Source organism: Notolabrus celidotus, chromosome 8, assembly GCF_009762535.1.
Source record: "Notolabrus celidotus isolate fNotCel1 chromosome 8, fNotCel1.pri, whole genome shotgun sequence".
Taxonomy (NCBI): Eukaryota; Metazoa; Chordata; class Actinopteri; order Labriformes; family Labridae; genus Notolabrus; species Notolabrus celidotus.
Genome location: NC_048279.1, coordinates 17224378 through 17245418, shown reverse-complemented (window position 1 = coordinate 17245418; position 21041 = coordinate 17224378). Strand labels below are relative to the sequence as shown.

General features: G+C 40.0%; 1 protein-coding gene and 1 long non-coding RNA gene across 2 annotated transcripts in view; both read left to right on the top strand.

Moving 5' to 3' along the window:
• LOC117817997 (A disintegrin and metalloproteinase with thrombospondin motifs 2-like) overlaps nt 1–21041 on the top strand; it is a 220011-nt gene that overhangs the window by 13743 nt on the left and 185227 nt on the right.
• LOC117817998 lies at nt 14743–15641 on the top strand. Its single transcript, XR_004632282.1, has 3 exons — nt 14743–15127; nt 15336–15395; nt 15515–15641. It is a non-coding gene; the product is annotated as an uncharacterized LOC117817998 (long non-coding RNA).

The window sequence follows — 21041 nt, the reverse complement described above, 5'->3', positions numbered from 1 at the left end:
TGTCTGATCCTGGCTTGTCCTGTTAGCCCATCCATCTCATAAGCCAGAGAGTTCACGTTGCCTATGATGAGAGTGGAGAGACACAGCTTCTATCTCCTCTCCACAAACCTCCAATGTGTCATCAGTCAATCTTATTAAGGTCAGTTCATAACAAATGTTGCCCCAAGACACTTGACAGAAATAGCAGGTCTCGGCTGTATTCTTTGTTATATTTTCTATGAAAACCAATTATCAAGATTAGAGAGATTATATCTTCTCTTAATCCACCACAAGCAAAGCACATTGCACTTTGCTGTATTTAGCAAATAACAGCGGCAACTGGCAAGGAAAAACCTCCTACAGGCAGAACCTCAAGCAGAACCAGACTAATGTGAAGCCGGCTACTGAGACTGTGTTCGACAGTCAACAGACTGATCTTAACATTTTTAGCAGTGAACGTCAACAGGTCCAACATTAGCACTTACAGTTACGATGGTAATAACAGGGCAAGGAATGATACATCAATTCTAACAGTTGGAGTCAAGACGCTTTAAGATGAACATTAGAACAGTAATGACAATAAAGGTAAGACTGATTTTAATGCACTAATGTAGTAGATGATTATCTGTATCTTATCACATCTTAATATCTTTGATCATTATCTTCATTGTGATGTTGATCTTGTGATCTTCAAGGTTTCTGTTGGGCAGAAGAAGTCACGTGTTGGACAAACTTAGTTTTGTGTTCATGGTCAGACATAAAAGAAAATATGTGCAGTGTGTGAATATGACAGTTTCTGAAAAAGATCAGCTGCATGCAATTTGTGAGACATGCTCCAGTTTTAAGAGGGACTTACTCCAACAGGAAGGACTAATGCAGAGGTCAGACTTCACGTTTTAAGCATGATTGTATAGCCTGATCCAGCAGAAGTGGATGTCAGGATCTGTGACCTGAAAAATTGATTATTTTATCTTGTGTAGTGTGTCAGAGTGAACCATGATCAAGGTCACCTCTGGGATGCCTCATGACCTCCCTGCAGAAAGTCTTGTATGTTTGATTTTCTATCTGCCTTCTGTGATGTGTTCTGACTATCGAGAGCACAGCAGTGAAAAACAGACACAAAGTATTACAAAGACGTAATGCAAAATCATATCAGAATCGCTAATGGACTGCAAAAACTCAAAATCTTACCAAGTGAAATTGGGACATTTGAGCAAGATAGAGGGACTGGTTGTAAGACAATGCATCTTAAATATCTTGTTAAGTGAAAACATCTTGAAATGATCTTATTTTGAGTTGTAATTTAGAAGAAACAAGGTTATTTTACATTTCATACATTTTTCAAGCTGAGATCTTATTTGTAGAAGACGGATAATCTTGATTTAAGACAAACTCTTTACTTGATTTAGGTAAATGCATTTTTTTGGAGCATCTATCAGAAAACAGCTCCATTGATAAAGAAAGAAAGAAAGAAAGAAAAGTTGTTTTTTTTAAGGGTGGGTTACAGTTTTCAGGCACTGTTTCTTCTAAATCAGATACAAACATACATCCTCAAACTACATGCACGCAATGAAACACCTACTTTTGAGCATAGCTGGGATATCCAAAAACAACATGACTATGAGAAGACATATCTCAAAATGCTCAAATTCAACTTTGTAATCTTATTAGTACAAGATGGTCTTAAACCTAGAGAAGTGTTGCTATAATACAAATCAAATTCAGGTGAATAAATCTCAAATAAAGAAGTTGACATGAAGTGTATTAGTGCAAAAATCTTTTTTTGAGTGAAAAAATATTAATTGTTAGCATTCCTGTCTTATTCTGAGACACTAAGCTTTAAAATACTGGTAAAATATTCCTTAAAATAAGTTTCCCTGCTGATTTTAAGATCAGTTTTTCTGAATATTACGTCTTATTTTAAGAAATTTTACCAAGCAAAATTTCACTTGTTCTATTGGCACATTTTTTGGCTTATTTCAAGGTAAAGTTTGATAAAGGTAAAGTCCAGTGTGGTTAAATTGTTGTTTTAAACGTGGGTATTGTCCCTGATTTTCACAAGCACTGCATCTCTAGTTTTAAGCTGACAGTTGTGAGCACTTGAACAGTTTTGGATACGGTAGAAAAACAAATTCAAAAGGTCTTTCATTTGATCTACAGAGTGATATTTGTTCAATACTAAACATGTACTGTTTACATTTTAAAATCTAGCTTTTTGAAATCAAGAGCCTTGCAAGGTTTTGTTTTTACAGAAAGATTAGACAGAGCTACAGTTGAATACCGTTTTTCCATCTTTTCCACGCTACATTCTGTTATCTATACCCAGACCACAATCTTTGATCTATATTTTAGACAGTCCGAGCCCGTGTCCAGAATAGATAAAGATTTCACAAACTTGGCACTCCTGTCTCGTAAAGCCTGGCAACTTTGTTCATAAATTATTGCATGCCGGGGCGAGCCGTGGCCCTGAGGGTTTTGGAGGAGACCTTTAAGCTGAGCTGAGACTGCTTTACACCTGTAATATAAATTAAGTGCAGGCTGAGGAGTAGAAGGGATGGACACCTGAACCTCTTTCATGAAGCAATAACTGCAACCTGACTTTCCTGTCTCATGATTTATCACTGCAGCATGGAGCAAGGCCATGTTTAGAATCCTCCCTCTGTGACCTTATGGACGTTTTTTACACAAGCAAATCAAGTATTTACAAGGCAGAGTAGGACCGTGAAACCCTGCCCGACTAACTGGAATTCATGATTGAACTTCATTCAGCTTCAAGTTTTGACTGCTGGAGAAAATCTTACATCATTGTTTGAGATGGATTTTGAGCAGAGAAGCTCAAATATTTAGATAAGGTGATGAAGCTCCTGAAGGAGGATCTGTATGGCTTATGTCTAAATTTTCATCATTATTAGATGTGTCTCATTCATCCTTTGTTTAATCTGAGAGTTGACTGAAAAGTTATACTGGTGATAATAATGTAGCCCTTTGGTGTTGTTGATTTCAGTCTAGATTGATCTAATCTGAATCTTTTAACAACACAAGCGCAGCACTTGGTGAACAGCCAGATTATTCTATAATGGGACACAAACCAGAAGGGCTTGTTGTGAACGTTTCCTTCTGCTCACTGGATGCTCATCCTGGACACACAGGCTGTTGTATGCTGAAGTTCAACCTCCCAGCTTTTCCATGCCTAACGCATTATACAGTATGTAGCGGCTGTCACTGTAGCATGTTATATTATACGGAGGTGGAAAATCATACATTGCTTAAAAAGCTTTTTATTGATTAAGAGAGTGAGGCAGGGAGATTCTTCTGTCATGTTTGTGTATATCAAGCCTCGCTTGATATAAATCAACCATAAATCTGAATACGCCTTTATTTCATTTGAGTCAACTCAACTTCAATGTAGTCAAATCAACAACTAGATATCACTTTTATTTATTCCTTTTGAAAATTAAGCGTAATGGCAAACATGTTTTTATGATTTTTCAGTCTGTGGTGTTAAATGAAGTAATTTCAGATGCTTTTTGATTCGATCCCAATTCACAAGATCCTGATTCAGTCTGTTTTCTGATTTGATTTGTTTGGGAATATTGCATTTACAATGCCACTTTGTGTCAATTTGAAAGACATTTTTAGAGAACTGATGTTGTTAGCTGTACAAGGTACCTCCTAACCAAGTGCATTTTTGAAAATATTTAGGTAGAACCAAGAGGCAATCTCCGTTCTCAAACGATGAAGCCCATGCTGAAGTGTTATAAACTGCAGTTCATCGAGAATCCGCTTGAGGCTGGCTGCAGAAACACCGGAAACCACATAGACACCAGTTCCAAAAAGACGATCTTTGCAGCATTAATGAACATGTTTACAGCCTGCTTCAAAAAACAGCTTGGCTCTACAAAGCTAATTTCTCTATCGGCACACACTGTATGGGGGTGAATTTTTTTCTAACGCAACGGTTCAGAAGATATCAAGATCATGAGTTTTTGCCCAAATAAGGACATGACTTGACTCCCAGATGGGAACTAGCTGTTGGCTAGGAGGCTCAAACTCCGCCTCTTTACATCACACTATGCCTGGTTGAGTTCCGCATTTCCATATGGCTGCTGCCGTCGATTAGCTTCAAAGCAGCGCTCAGGTACAGATGGGTGACGTCACGGATACTACGTCCATTATTTATACAGTCTATGGACAGAACTGACCCCAAAGCAGTTACATGAATGTATTTTTTATTTCCTATGAAGACCAGTGTGCTAAAGTCATCGAAACTCGTCTAACTTTTCAAACAATGTGTAAAACTGTCAACACTTCTTGAAGAAACTGCTTTAGACTGCAGATTATGTCTTCTCTAAACACAATGCTAAATAGTGGACTGGACTAAATAGTGGGGCTGGACTTTGGCTATGCAGATGCATTCCAACATGCACTGTGTTGCCAGATGTTGATAATGTTTTTGCCCCATCCGTTCACTTAAGCGACTTAACTGTGTTGTAGAAACGCAAAACAAAGACATACAGTGTATCTACAATGTCAATTGTTAAAGCCTTGTATTTCAGGTCCTTTCAGTTCTGGCATCAGTTTCCTTTGTCCCTGATTGTATGTTTTGCAGATCGTGTATCAGGGTTAAGCCTTGGTAGATGTTGTTAGAGTTCTGTTGCATGCATATATTCTTTATCTCTCTGTCAGGGTACTTTTTAAACTTTAAAGAAAGTCAAGCTAGCTGGCTAGCTTCCTCCCTGCTTCAATTTTTGATGCTAGGCTTGGCTAAGGATCAGCAGCAGTGTTGTGACCTTAAAGTTGTTTTTATTACATAAGTTTTCCCCCTGCTTGAAAGTTTGCACACTTGGGAGTCTCTCTCCTTTGCCCTGGCCCTCCAATCCTAAAGTCAGCTTCAGACATGTTGAAGCAAGCAGTTTTAAACGAGTGAAGAGGAGCCATCCAATGAGACGTCTAGAACAGTAAGTCTGACTGGACAGGATTTGGTGTCTTTGACTTTTGTGAAAGAAGGAAAAAGAAGAAATTTGTCTGAGTCATGGCCTCCTTTCTTCTCTCGATGAGCTGTGGATGTTTGCTCATCGTGGGAGAAACAATCAGCGATTCTGGGAGCTTCTTACCGGTGCCATTAAAAAATCATGAATCAATTTGTGCTTGTTCAAAATTTCAAACAAAGCTTTCATTAAAAATTCACCGGGACCTCTCTATCTGTCGCGTAAATACATCACTGCTGCAGCCGATGAGGGCTGCCTCCGAATGAGCCCGCTGCTTATGTGCTTGATCTTTGACTTTGGTGTTGAGGCCAAGGTCGTAGACCTGATTCACATTAGGTCTGCCTCAGAGGTGTTTACTGAAAGCGACACAGCAACTTTCACAACACATTTCACTGAATGTGTGTTTTTAAGCCTGTTAAACTTTTGCATGGTTCAAGCCATTCACCCCAAGCTTTGTTTTATCGTTGAAAACACACAACACATCGACACGCTCTGATTCAATGGGAACAACCATCGCAAAATGAAGGGAGTTTTTTAAGGTACGAGCACTTTCTTACCTGCAAACTCTCTCATCCTCCCTCTCTCGCAAACACAACCTCCCTGCTTTCCCCGGTTTCCATGGAAACCTGTGGTGAAGGAACAGAGGATTCAAGGACAGGTATGTGTGCAAATGAGAGTTCCTCGGATCATACGTCCACTGAGTCACTATCAGCAGCCCGTCTCATCCTCCAACACACATTCTCAGTCTCTGACATCGACAGTGTGCCGCGTGAGCTCGTGCATCTTATTATGGAGAAGTTCAAAGAATGTGAGGCTTCACACGATGCCATTTCAGTGTTTTCCTGTTGTGAGTTTGATACATCTGTAGACCATGCTGTGTTTGTATGTTTGCTTCATTGTGTGTGTGTGTGTTTTGGAGTGTGTGTGCCACGTGTTTGTCTGCCTCACACACAAGAACAGACACAAACACAGACACACTCCAATACGGTCGCTGATTAGGGGAGCAGACTGTCCTGACTTCACTCTCAGCACAAAGCGAACAACCGTCTAAAAATAACAAGTCCCATACGATGTTTGCAGCACATAAAAACAGGGGAAAATCTATCATCTGTAAAAAAGTTAGCAGGACGTACGTTAGAAACAGTTTTTACATTTTCATATTTCTTGTAGTGCGTTGTCATCACGTTATCACAAATCTTCGTTAAGTGTTCTGTGACTACGCTGTGTTCATCCTACGGAGGATCACATCTTCCTGTGATCACTCGTCTACTGTCCCTCTCAGACGTGTGGGTGTCAGACTCTGCTGGGTTGCATTCAAAATCACATTTGTCAGTTACTGCATCAAAACAGAAATCAGTGATACAGCAAAGGGACTCCTGTAGATTCATCTGTATTTGACACCTGCAAGAGAATTGCCCCCTGGGTCCCTGGTTCCCCTGCAGAGTTTTATATTCAACTATTAGCTTTGGGTTTTTTTCTGCCTTAAACTTTAGTGTTTCAGTTTTAGAGCTCTTAACTAGTCATTTTCCCCTGTGCAACCTTTCTGACAAAAAACTCTGATAAAGCCAATTCTGCTCCTTGTACTCATGTTGTCAAGGATTTTTTTTTTAACAAAGATTCACCCTTGATTGTTATCACTAGACAGTCCCCCCAGGAAGTTGTGATATCGCAATCGCAACTACCTTTTTATTTTTATGATTTGAAATGTATTTGATTTTAAAAACATTCAAATAAAGACACACGAATAATGACAACACAATGCAATAAATAATATAGAAATAAAATGAAACAAAAGACAAAGCCGAACAAACAGACAACAAAACAAAAACAAAAACAACAGACAAAACAAATTCAGCCAAAAAACATAAATTTGACGGATTATTTACAGCAAAAACCAGTGAACATAACAACTCGTCTAATGAGAGAAACATCATACACCATACATATACGGATATGCACAAATTCATCGCGATCAGAATTATCAATGCAAATTCAACCAATCAGCGTGGTTTCTGTGCGGCCTTGCAATTTTACACAATCACCACAAATTTGACCAATTACATTAACCTCAGCCCCTGTATACGTCATCGTATAAATATAACACTAAACAAACATTTCATTTGAAAATAGCACATGTACAACATAGCATCTTTTGTTTGTTTTAGGAAAATTATTTGCCCAATTTAATTTAATGCAGTTCATTCAAAAAAGTTGGGACAGGGTTCTGTTTACTACTGAGTTTAAAGTTAAATAATATTGTTTTCAATTGTTTAACTATATGCCAGTGCAGTATTTCACAAAGTCTGGCAGATTAAGATGGAGTCTCTCTATGATGCACAAATAAAGTATGTTGTTAAAATAGTTGAAATCTCAAGCATTTTTTTAGTAAGGCTACCAACAACACTAAAAACAACTACAAACTGGTATATGTGCAGCCAGGCCTCAGTTCTATGTATTTTAGATGAGTCCACACTTGTGTATCTCCTGTGAATGTACTGTATGTTACAAGTTGCACTGTCACACTCGTGTGAACAGGCTGTTCTGCCTCCTATAGCACTCCTTACCATATGTCACCCTTGGAGAAACAGCTCTCTCAGGCTGTTTCCATATGAAGTGGCACCATGCGCAAAACTTCACATTTGTCCAGGGAAACAGTGCTCGCACTATTTTTAAATTTACATGTCACAATGTGTGTCTCTTCACACATGGGACTAAAATATTAATTGTACTCTCTCCTTTAACATATGCTTTTAATTGCCTCTGTGTTTTAATGTTGTGTACATATTCTTCTGTTCCTTTGTCCTGTCGCCTGTGGTTATAGTGGTAAAAGGTGTGATGTTGTCAGGGTGATGGGCTGATTAGCTGCAGAGCAGCATTCTCACAACCTCCAAACACATCTGCATGGAAACCAATTTGTTTGTCTCCTCTTGTCCTCCCTTCATTTGTCTTAAACTCAGGGTCATGGCGAGCGTTTCAGAGTCTGTAAGAGGGAGTGTGATTGCTTGTGTATGTTATGTAATACTGCTACACATACCACACAACACATTACATACAGAGTTCATTCAAATCCTTTATCATTTAAAGTATTTAATAAATAATGCATGTTCTTGTTAAATTTACAAAGCGATGAAGATTATTTGAATGTAGATTTTAGTGCCCCCATGAGGGAAAAGGGTAAAACTTGTATGTAAAGTATGTGTAAGGTCTTGACCTGGCTAATATGTGCTGTTATGTAAGCAAATTAAATAGAAAACCATTTTTAAATGGTTTTCTCATATTTAAAGAAAAGCCTAACCCTAAACCTACAGTATTTTTCCTTACGAGTTGGTAGAGACCAAAACAAAACTAAAAGCTAATTGGACTGACATTTATCAGGGGGGCAGGGACATGACTTTAAATGAATGCCAGTGTTGTTGTCTGTCTGCTGAATGTGTAAACAGACAACTGTCTGCTAATGTGCCCCATCTACACCGTCTCTTCAGCTCTTCCCAAGGGACAAAAAATGAATTAATTAAGAGGTTGCATGTCTGCTTAATACTGTAAGATAGGGTAAATAGGCATCACTTTGCAGACTTGCCATGAAAAATTAATAATGCAATGTCAGTGTTGTGTTTTCAGCTTGTAATGTTTTCATAGTGACTCAGTACGGAGGCCCGTTTAGGCAAGTAGAAGAAAATAATGACAGGAATTGGGTCTTTATCAAAGTACACCAACAGGAAGTCATGATTATAAGACAACAGTAATTATGTGATTAAAAGTTAAGTTGTGAGGTTAAACAGTTGCAAAGCTATGATATTAGAGGGACAGTTCTTGAGTTTTTCTGGCGCTTTACTTTACCGTCAAAGAGCCATCAGTCGGCAGGAAAGGGGGGACAAACTTCTGTGCTAGCTTGAGAGGAGGAGAAATCCTAATTTATCTGGTGGTGCAGGTCTGTAAATTGTCAGACTATGCCCACAAAGCAAGAGAGCCACTGTACTCCAGGACCTTTCTGAATCAGAGGATCACATGCAGGACTGCAGTCTGCATCACTCACCAAGTTCCCTGCTGAACTGAAAGCTGACGTTTTACAGACTTTCTTCACTTTTCAGAAGTTAAATCAGAAAACCAAAACAGCTGAATGGAAGTGTTTCTTCAAACTAAGTGTCCTGTTTTTATTGCCTAGTGACACAACCCATAGTCTACATCAGGGGTTCTCAAACTTTTTTGGAGCCAGGGACCCCTTACAGGTGAGAAAATTGTCCAAGGACCCCCTCATAATTGTAACACAGATTAAGCACATTAGTGATGTGTCATGATCAAAAGCATCGGCTCTCAGAGCCGATGCTTTATAGTGAATCAGAAGAGCCGGCTCGCATCGAGAGAGAGCCGGCTCCCAGTTTCCTTTTGCTGCTTAGCTCTCAGTGCTCAGCCCCAGCTCTGCTCACAGCAGAACTTTGTTTTGATTGGTCAGCATGGCGGCCATGCAGCCAATCACATGTGAGGATATAAGATATAGGTGATGGAAGGGAGGCAGCGTATCATGGCTACATCTGTTCCTTCTGAGAGGGTTGGGGTTAGGGTGAGGGTTCTAAGACAGGGCAAATACTCACTTGGGGGAGAAATTGGATCAGCCCATCCAAGCTGAGGCATCAGACTTTTCTCAATGCCAACCTGCACTGAGGACATTAATAATGTTTGCTTGAGTTTGGTTCTTGTTTCTGTTTACTTGAGTTGGTTCTGGTTCTGTTTACTTGAGTTGGTTCTGCTTGCTTGAGTTTGGTTCTGGTTCTGGTTCTGTTTACTTGAGTTTGGTTCTGGTTCTGTTCACTTGAGTTTGGTTCTGGTTCAGTTCTGGTTCTGTTAACTTGAGTTCAGTTCTGGTTCAGTTCTGGTTCGGTTCTGGTTCGGTTTGCTTGAATGAGGTTCTGGTTCTGTTTGCTTGAGTCTGGTTTTGGTTCTGTTGCTTGAGTTTGGTTCTGGTTCTGTTTGCATGAGTTTGGTTCTGGTTCTGTTTGCTTGAATTTAGTTCTGGTTCTAACCCTACTCTAACCTTAATCATAACCCAAACCCTAATAATAACCCTTACTCTAATCCTTACCCCAGCCCTAACCCTAACCCATATCATAACCCTAACCCTAACCCTAATCATAACCCTAACCCTAATCCTAACCCTAACTCTAATCACAACCCTAACCCTAACCACAGGTTAGATTAGTTGGTTCTGGTTCTGTTTGCTTGAGTTGGTTCTGGTTCTGTTTGCTTGAGTTTGGTTCTGGTTCTGATTCTGTTTACTTGAGTTTTTTTCTGGTTCTGTTTACTTGAGTTTGGTTCTGGTTTGGTTCTGGTTCGGCTTGATTCGGTTCTGGTTCTGTTAACTTGAGTTCAGTTCTGGTTCTGTTAACTTGAGTTCAGTTCTGGTTCTGTTAACTTGAGTTCAGTTCTGGTTGTGTTCTGGTTCAGTTCTGGTTTGGTTTGCTTGAGTTTGGTTCTGGTTCTGTTTGCTTGAGTTTGGTTCTGGTTCTGTTTGCTTGAATTTGGTTCTGGTTCTGTTTGCAAGAGTTTGGTTCTGTTTCTGTTTGCTTGAGTTTGGTTCTGGTTCTGATTCTGTTTACTTGAGTTTGGTTCAGGTTGGGTTCTGGTTGGGTTCTGGTTCTGTTAACTTGAGTTCAGTTCTGGTTCGGTTCTGGTTCGGTTTGCTTGAGTTTGGTTCTAGTTCTGTTTGCTTAAATTTAGTTCTGGTTCTAACCCTAATCCTAACCATAAACCTAACCCTAATAGCTTAGTTGGTTGAGTTTTTTCTGGTTCTGTTTACTTGAGTTTGGTTCTGGTTTGGTTCTGGTTTGGTTCTGGTTCGGCTTGATTCGGTTCTGGTTCTGTTAACTTGAGTTCAGTTCTGGTTGTGTTCTGGTTCAATTCTGGTTCGGTTTGCTTGAGTTTGGTTCTGGTTCTGTTTGCTTGAATTTGGTTCTGGATCTGTTTGCAAGAGTTTGGTTCTGTTTCTGTTTGCTTGAGTTTGGTTCTGGTTCTGGTTCTGTTTACTTGAGTTTGGTTCTGGTTGGGTTCTGGTTGGGTTCTGGTTCTGTTAACTTGAGTTCAGTTCTGGTTCGGTTCAGTTCTGTTCTGGTTCGGTTTGCTTGAGTGTGGTTCTGTTTCTGTTTGCTTAAGTTTAGTTCTGGTTCTAACCCTAACCCTAACCTTAATCCTTACCCTAACCCTAACCCCAACCCCAACCCTAACCTTAATCATAACCCTTACACGAATCCTTACCCTAACCCTAATCCTAACCCTAATCCTAATCAAAGCCCTAACCCTAATCACAACCCTAACACTGACCCTAATGATAATCCTAACCCTAATGATAATCCTAACCCTAATCCTAACCCTAACCCTAATCCTAACCCTTATCCTAACCCTAATCCTAACCCTAACCCTAACCATAATCCTAATGAAAGCCCTAACCCTAACTATAACCCTAATCACAACCCTAACACTGACCCTAATGATAATCCTAATCCTAACCCTAACCCTAACCTTATTCATGCTCTTCTTTGGGAGCCGAGTTAAAAGAGCCGGCTCTCTGAATACCACTTGTATACTCTAAAACGGAGGGTCATTTCAATCCTTGTAGACTCAACATGACAGCATTTATACTTTTCAAGTAATTGATCTTAAACGCATTCAGAAAATTAACAGTAGCAAGACTCACATATCCCTTAGAGTCACCAAATGGTATCATAACAATGGTATATATGCTGTTTTGTAATGACACAGCACAATTTTATAATTTATTAGAAATTTATTCAAATTATTTCACGGACCCCCAGGCTATGGTTAGCGGACTCCCAGGGGTCCCAGGACCCCACTTTGAGAACAACTGGTCTACATCATGACCATCAAAATAAATGGTGTGTGCTGTTGAGGGGGAAAACTGAGCTGACATAACAAACCTTACAAAAGTGCAAAAACAAATGAGCTTTCTGATGGCAAAGTTAAGCAGTGAAATACACTGCTCAAAAAAAATAAAGGGAACACCTAAAAATTACAATGTAACTCCAAATCAATCACACTTTTGTAATGTCAACCTGTCCAGTTAGGAAGCAACACTTATTGTGAATCAATTTCACCCGCTGTTGTGCAAATGGAACAGACAACATGTAGAAATGAGAGGCAATTAGCAAGACAACCCCTATAAAGGAATAGTTCTGCAGGTGGAGGCAACAGACCATTTCCCTGTCCTCATCCTTTCTGCCGGATTTTTGGTCACTTTTGCATTTTACCAGTGCCCTCACCACTAGAGGTAGCATGTGGCTGTGTCTGCAACCCACATAAGTTGCTCAGGTAGTGCAGCTCATCCAGGGTGGCACATCAATGCACGCTATGGCAAGACGGTTTGCTGTGTCTCCCAGCACAGTGTCAAGAGCAAGAAGGAGATACCAGGAGACAGGCCAGTACACCAGGAGACATGGAGGGGGCCGTAGGAGGACAACAACCCAGCAGCAGGACCGCTATCTGCTCGTTTGTGCATGGAGGAACAGGAGGAGCACTGCCAGAGCCTTAGAAAATGACCTCATCCTCCAGCATGACCGGTTTGGCAGTGGGTCAGTGATGGTTTGGGGAGGCATACCCTGACTGCCATTAAGTACCAGGATGAGATCCTCAGACCCATTGTAAGGCCATGTGCTTGTGCAGTGGGTCCTGGGTTCCTTCTGTTGCATGACAATACCCGACCTCATGTGGCTGGAGTGTGTCAGCAGTTCCTCCATGATGAAGGCATTGATGTTATGGACTGGCCTGCCTGTTCCCCAGACCTGAATCCAATAGAGCACCTATGGGGCATCATGTCTCATTCCATCTACCAACGCCATGTCGCACCACAGACTGTCCAGGAGTTGATTGATGCCCTGATCCAAGTCTGGGAGGAGATCCCTCAGGAGAACAACCGTTGTTTCATCAGGAGCATGTCCAGACATTGTAGGGAGTGCATACAGGCATGTGGAGGCCACACACACTACTGAGCCTCATTTTGAATTGTCTTGAGGAATTTCCACAGAAGTTGGATCAGCCTGTGATCTGATTTTCCACTTTGATTTTGAGTATGATTCTGAATCCAAACCCCCATGGGTTAATGATTTTGATTTCCATTGATCGTTTTTATGTTATTGGTTCTCAACACATTCCACTTTGTAATGAATAAAGATTTTCAACTGGAATATTTCATTAACTGTGATCTAGGATGGGTTGTTTAAGTGTTCCCTTTATTTTTTTGAGCAGTGTATTTCTAAAAAGAGTAGACACTTACACAGACATCAGTGTTTGCGTAGGAGCTTCTTAAAATTAGACAGATGACGTGAAGTTGACCCGGTCTACAGGGGTTGATGGCCCAGCTTCCGTGCCGGTTCTCTGGCCAGTTTCTAAACAAAGGGGCCGAGCTGAGCAGGATCCGCTGTGGGTAATAAAATGACTGTTGCCACATGAATGTCACACAATCTCATTTCAAAATAACTGAACTGTCCCTTTAAAAGTTGATGGTTAGGGATGAAAAGACAAAAGAATAGTGAAAATCAGAATTCTGAAACTGAAAAGTCATAATTATAACACATAAATTCAAATACATGATATGAATGACTTCATTGTGAGAAAAAAATATAAAGTTATTCTTAATTTTCACTCTAAAATCTGGACTTTATGAGCTACTGTTAAGGCTTTTTACGTGATGATTATGAACAATACAAGTAGAGATATTTTTATTTTCACAGCTGACTTTTCATCTTTTCGTATGGTTATAAAGAGTTTTCATAGCTAGGGTTGCAAAATTCCGGGAATTTTCAAAGTTGGAAACTTTCCATGGGGATTAACAGGAATAAACCAGTTATTTACTAAATTAAAGGTTGGCTCTTAACAGGGAACTTAAATATCGTTGGGGAAAATACATTTTAGCATAATCCTGACTAAGACAACCAGATTTTATAAAAGAAGATGCTTTTTTATTTGCATGTTGAATGGGACTTTTTTGGAGAGAGAGGGGTTCTTTTCATTTAACATTTTGAATGGGACTTTGTTGGGACTGCATTTTTGTTAATTTTTGAATGGGTTGGGTTTGGGGGGGGAAGTAATATTTAGCTCAACATTATTAGGGCCCGAGCACCGATGGTGGCGAAGGCCCTATTGTAACCCTAAGGATTGTTCTTTCTTCCGCCACTTAAAACGCATTTTTGGACCCCTGAAAGTGAATGAAAGTGCGGATATTTTTGCACACTCATCGGGCCTGGTGAAAATTGCAAGTTATTATAGGTCTCGCAAAAAAAATCTCTGTAGCACCCCCTAGAGGTAAAAAACCCCAACACCCTACACATAGAGTTTCTTTGAGCTACATGCATGAAAAGTTCTACGCATATTCATGGCATCAGGATGCACAAAAAAGTCTCTTGCACCCATATTCGAAACTCAACAGGAAGAGCGCCACCTAGCTTTGAACATGAAAAATGGGGCCAAAATGGGTCCGTGCAAGGGTGCATACTTTTGCTAATTTCTCCTAGGGTTTTTTCTCCTATTCAGTCCAAACTATGCACATTCTATAGTAAACACATTGACGATTAATACAAAGTAAAGGAATTCCGTTCAGACGAAAATTGTGGGCGTGTCAGACTTTGGGGCGGGGCATAAAAAAAACGTTGGATAATGGATTTTTGTGACTGTAAAATGCACGTAATCTCACCTCATCCAACACACTCATCAGTCCTGGAGAAAATTGCGACATTTTATGGGTGTCGCAAAAAAAGTCGAAAAAATTTGCTCACTACCGCCCCCTATGTGAAGAATGACGCCCAAATAAGGGTGCATACTTTTGAGAGCTCCTCCTAGGGCTTTTCTCTTATTCAGTCCAAACAAGGCACATTCTATAGCAGACATATTGACGATTAAATTATTGTTAAAGGAATTCTGTTCAGACAAAAATTGTGGGCATGGCAGGCGTTGAGGTGGTGCATCAAGATACAAAGGAGAAACAAGCTCTGCAGAACTCATTTAAACAGCAAGGAAGGACATCCAGTGGCAAACATCTGTTGTGATGAGTCAAGCTGCACATCTGGAAATAAAGGACAACACCATCCAGGAGTTACAGGAAAAATTACAAAACAAAATGGAGGAAACTAAAATGCTTGTCCAAGCATTCGCCAAAGGAAGTAAGTACTTTCATTATCCTTGTTTAAAAAACAATTACTAATTAATGCTTAAACAATACCTGAACAAACATTGGTATTATCAAACTATCCCTACGACTTGAACAAAGCAGTGTGACAACACAATAACAACCCAATTGAACAAACAATTCACACTTTTCCATGCAAAACATCATTGCCTAATGTATCTTTCTATGTTTCAACTCTTCAGTGGATGCAGATTGGATAGATGACAAAGAAGGACATGCAGGTCCATCTGACAGTGCAGATGGTACTTTCCTACAAATTTCATTCATATACCAAATCGTATTCAAGTGATTCTAGTGTTTCTTATCACACATTATAATATACAATTTATCCTGATGACATGTCTATTTGCTTTTCCCACAGACAAGCTCACTCACCATGAGGCCACCTGATCAGAAGCCAGCACCTTGCTGATGAACCACTTCCCAGATCAAAATGTACAAATACTGTTGTGTATAAGCTGTTTCTTAATTTTTGGTAAGATATTATTTCTTGGACATGTCAATTACTGTTATTAATGTGTTATATTGTTTTTTGGGGCTATTTTTTTTTTTTACATATTTCAAATGCTCTTATTTGTATTTCCTTTGAGTTCTTCTAAAAATTGGTAATAAATGTCTGTTTTCTAAAAATCTGTCTGTTTCGTATCATCTCTGACTGAAACAGACAGATACATAGATATGAACACTATAAGGTTCACATCGCTGCTATCCAAAGTAACACTAAGAACAACGCTCATTGTTACACATGTTACATGTATTTCACATTCTATTGACCAGGACAGTAAAAATAACCTTCCGAACACTAACATCAAACCACCGAAACACTTCTCCAAATAACTTTGCATTCAAATTAAAGCAAAAGTGTCAACATAAACCAAAAAAAATGTTTTTTTTAAGACTTTCAAATGGCCAAATCTCCAAAAATCATCAGGCGGTGGCCAGACCAGGCGATGCTGACTTTCAGGCAGTGCATCAACACATACAGTTTTCAATGTGAAAATGTAAAAATGATTAAAGGAATTCTGTTCAGACTAAAATTGTGGGCCAGGAACACTGTCAAGTTTTGAGGTTTTCTTGGCAATCTGCCAAAAACTTGGAACATTTGCACTACCTAAGGCAGCATATACTCTCAGATCTTGCTTTCACATCACGTGGGAACTAATATCAGGCGGCGGTTTATATGTGGCGGCGGCGGCTGCAGGTGTGCGAGGGCCCGTTCATCGCCGCTTGCAGCTTTAATTTTTTTCTTCTTTGATGAAATAATTGAATGTTCAATAAAATATTTAAAGGTGACATATTATGCTCTTTTTCATCAAAATATATTGGTCTAAGAGGTCCCCAAAACATGTCTTTAAAGTTTATTGCTCAAAAAAACACTTTGAAATCAGATTTTGGCATGCCTGTAAACCCCTCTTTTTCAGCCCTGCTAAGAACAGGCTGTTTTCTGTGTCTGTGCCTTTAAATGAGAATAAGCTCTCTGACCACGCCCCCTCAGGGAGTGGATGTGGCCTCGGCTCTCCATTACATTGATCTAATGTTTACATGTTGGCTGAATATACAAGGCTGCTCACAGACCCGTGTTACTTCAACCCTCTGAATTTGATCCAGAATCTGATCCTGATTGAGAGGCGCCTGCAGCAGGACCTTTCTGAACGATTGGTCACAGATTTATTGTTTCTTGATGTTTTATTTGTCAGTATGTCGACGTGTGTCTTGGTACACAGCTACGAACATGTAGCTATGTGGCTATGCTAACTAGCGCTAGCACATTTCCATGAAAAATAAAAATCATCCACTAGATCTTCAAATCTGCAGACGTGGGACTGAATGTCAGGGCAGAATGGATTTTTTTCATTTTCGGGGGGTTTGTAGACATGCCAGGGACACATATTTCAGGTGGAGAACCATTAAAGAGTCGATTTTGCATGATATGTCACCTTTAACACATGATAAAGTTCAACTTGCAAATAAATCTGTTTTAATTGTATTATTTTGGATGGATGTCTGCTTATAACAAAACAAATATTTATGCTTGGATATGATACCTTTCTATTAAATGACCCTCAATTCCCATAAATTCCCATAATTCCCATGGACAATTTCCAATTTGGAATATTTCCAAAATTCCCCAGCTTAACTTCCCATGGAAATTTACCGGAAACTTTCCAGAAATTTACTGGAAATTGTCCACCCCTTTGCAACCCTATTCATAGCTGAGTCCTCCAAAACAAAACAGAATTGATGCATCTTTGATTTTCTTTTTAACCAATTTGCAATAATTTGGTCCCATACTACTTGTTTTCACTTACTCATGCACTATCTGGCTTTAGTGGCTCATGACACAGGTAAAAACCTTTCTGTAATGGTGGAACATGTTTCTGACGTGCCTGTCACTTATCTTTTAAAAAGCAGATTCAATGTGATTTTTAGGAGCTTAAAATAATCTCTTATTATGCTGCACTTAATCCCCACAAGAAGTGGCAACAGAGTGAGGTTAGAAGAAATAATTTGTGAAACTATATTTCTGTAAGGCCTGACTGAAAAAAAGGAACAAGCTTTAATCTGAAAAGATTGGAGTGGGAGCAGAGACAAGAAGTAGCAGTGCGGTGCTTCATCATTTTAGGCTTTCCTGTTTGTGACGGCTTCTGTCTGCTTGAGTCAACAGCCAGACAAGGAAAAAGCAGACCTGGTATGCGTTCTTTTCCAGCATACTCACACTCTCCATGTTTTTCTTTTAATTGGCTGCTCCTCTCCTCTCTGTCTTTTCCCATTCTCCTCTGTTTATATCCTCACATTTTCCTTCTCCCTTTGTCCATCGCTTTCTCTCTTCCTTTCTGTTTTTCTTGTTTATTCTCTAACCCAACTATTTCTGTCACTCTGTCCGTCTTACTTTCACTCCTGTAGAGGCACAGTGTTTGTGTCGGGTCTTGGCATGGGTGGCATGCTCCCATATGGAAGTGTTCAGGAGATGATATAGAACATATGTGACCCCGGCTCGCTGGCTGGGGACTCTGCGGAGATCACACCGTGTCATTAGTGGCAGCGAGAACGCCAGCACTGCAGTGCAGGGGAGGAGAGAGAAGGATAAGGACAGATATAATTAGGTTAAGGAAGGGGGAAAGGTTAAAACGGAAGAAGAGAACAAGAGATCACGCTGGGTACATTGTGTTCTTTAGTGGATCTCGGTGTGTGTGTGGGTGTGTGTGTCCTGGCCCCCCGGCTGGTTAAGACTGGGCGCTAATGTAAGCCGAAGTGGGCATAAAAGCCAGGTACACTACATTTAATCTCTGCTTTGAACCTGACTCCTTTGGGACCAATTTAAGCAGAGTGATTTAGTTTGAACTTTTGTGGAAGAAAAATCTGTCAGCAGCCATTAACTCATGATTTATACTTTCATAACATTTAAGAAAATAATAGCTTGCTAGAAAGCTGAATGCAGGGTTCCATACAAAGAGGGCAAGACATGTGCTGATGTCACACCGACCTCAAAAGGAAAACCAAGCCTCCATCTCCATATTTTCCACATAATGCTTCTCAATATTAATCTCTTTTGATTGTTGCTGTCACAGCCCGGCTTGTGGAATGACTCAGTCAAGCCACAGTTATTTTGGTGCAGCTTGTGAAAGCCTGCAGAGCCTAACTTTATTTCTTTCATTGCACATCATATGAGAAATATTGCCTATATAAAGTCTTATCATAGCTTAACTGTGGACTGAACCTTGAGGAGCTTTGACTAGAAAAGGCCTCAGCTGTTACAAAGGATGGTAAATGTCCTCTGATGCAGTTATGATGTAAATATCTGTTTTATATCATTAAACTGTTTTCAAGAGCATCATGATCACCCTTTTATCTGTTGCTGCTATGTTTGGCTGCAAACCTCAACATAGTTTACTGGAAGATAAATCAGTAGTGTATAAATATAATAAACTTCACACACTAGAACAGTTATATTGTCTAAATCATGTGCTATCATCCAGAAATGGTGATAAATCCTTATTCTTCTTCTCTGTTGTCACTCTCTAGCCTTGATCATGCTTTATGGTCCTTATCTGCTATCTGAGTAGACCAACCAGTTTCTGGTATTTAGTGCCATAAATTTTCCTTTACAGAGGACTTTGAAAAATATCAAAATTCCCTGGAGGCAAGGCAGGAGAGTTTTGAGGGCAAGGTATGTGTAAAGAAAAACTAAAGAACATGTTTTACTTCAAAGGAGTGTGAGTGAAACCTGTATCAGATATTTTCTTGGCAGCTTGAGCTGGATGTTTAACTCAAAATAAGTTGATAGCTTTTACTATCTTTTAAAGAAGGACTGACTGCATTGATCGTATAATGTACAGTGGATATCATCAGAGTACTCACAGCAGCTGCTTGCTGCTGGAAACAGAGTTTGTGTGAGATTAAATCACAAAATAAACTAGCAGTAAATGTAATCATTTACTATTTTAAACACACCAGATTCAGGCATCTCAATATTGCTGTTCTTTCCAAACTTTTAATCTGGGTTGATGTGTTTCTCTCAAGCGGCAACCTCTGGTCTAAAAATATGACTCCAATGCGGAAGTGCTAAAAACTGCAGTTCATCGAGGATCCGCTTGAGGCTGGCTCCGGAAGTACCGGAAGTCACGTACACATGAATGGGGAAAAGATGATCTTTGCAGCAGAAATAAACATGTTTATAGCCTGGTACAAAAGACGAGTGTAGTCTGGATAGCTCATTTCTCGATCGGCACACGGGGTGAACTTTTTTCTAATGCAGAAATTTAGAAGATATTGAGATTACGAGTCTTCCAATGAGAGGCACAGCTGACTTGACTGACTGGCGGGAACACTGTAGCTGTTGGCTAGGAGGCACAAAGCCCGCCTCTTTATGTCACAATGACTTGACAGAGGCAATATGGCTGCCGCCGACGATTGGCCCCAAAACAGCGCTTCAGAGGTCAGAGTTGGTTTGGATATTAGATAAGGATGCCTCTTTGGAGTTTTTCAGCAGGGAGGAAACCTTGAGGGATTGACCCAGAGCTCACTGAGAGGATGTCCTGTCTACCTTGGGAACACCTCAGAAGTCCCACGGTAGAATGTGTTGCGAGGGGGAGGGATGTTTGGGTTAGTGCTGTCATGTCTTGCCAGGGTCTTTTCTCACCCTGTCAGGATTCTATTTGGCATAACCACCGGATTATTACCCAAGTACAGATCATTTAATTGTACATGTCCATTGACTGGTACGTTAGACTGGATGAACATGACTTCTGCAGGAATATTCAGAATATTGCAGATGACTCACCTTTGAAAACAAACAAGACAAAACACACAGCTTGTGTTTTTTTCTTTGTAGAAATCAGTCTCTTAGAGATGCACTCACCAGCTCTGCTGCAGGACAGAATCCTATATTAAAATAAACACATTGTGTTTAACCTACCAATTTAGCATGCTAACACAAATGAATGTTTTCGCCTCAGTGTCAAGGAGCAGAAGTAAAATGTTCCTGGACTCTTTTCTTAATCTGATTTGGGAGGACGGGTAAACTGCTTGTTCTTGTTGTGCAGATTGAATTATTGTTGTCAAGGGGTTTTGACCAATCAGAATCAGGTATGTAACACAGCTGGGTGATGAGTAAGAAATCCTGGTAATAAGAGTATTTAAATTTATACTAAAGGCCAGGGGTTCCCAAACTTTTCAGCCCGGGACCCCCAAAATATAGGTGCGAAAGACTTGTCACCCCCACTGTCCCTCTTGTGATTAAATGTTGCTTCATACTTCAAAATGAGTTTACCTACATGCACTGGTAGGTCTGTTTCCTGTGCTGCTGTGAATTAACTTGCTGCTACTGATCTTTTTGTTAATTAACTGTTAGCTAACCCTAACCCTAACCTTAGGAGTCATCTGGCAAC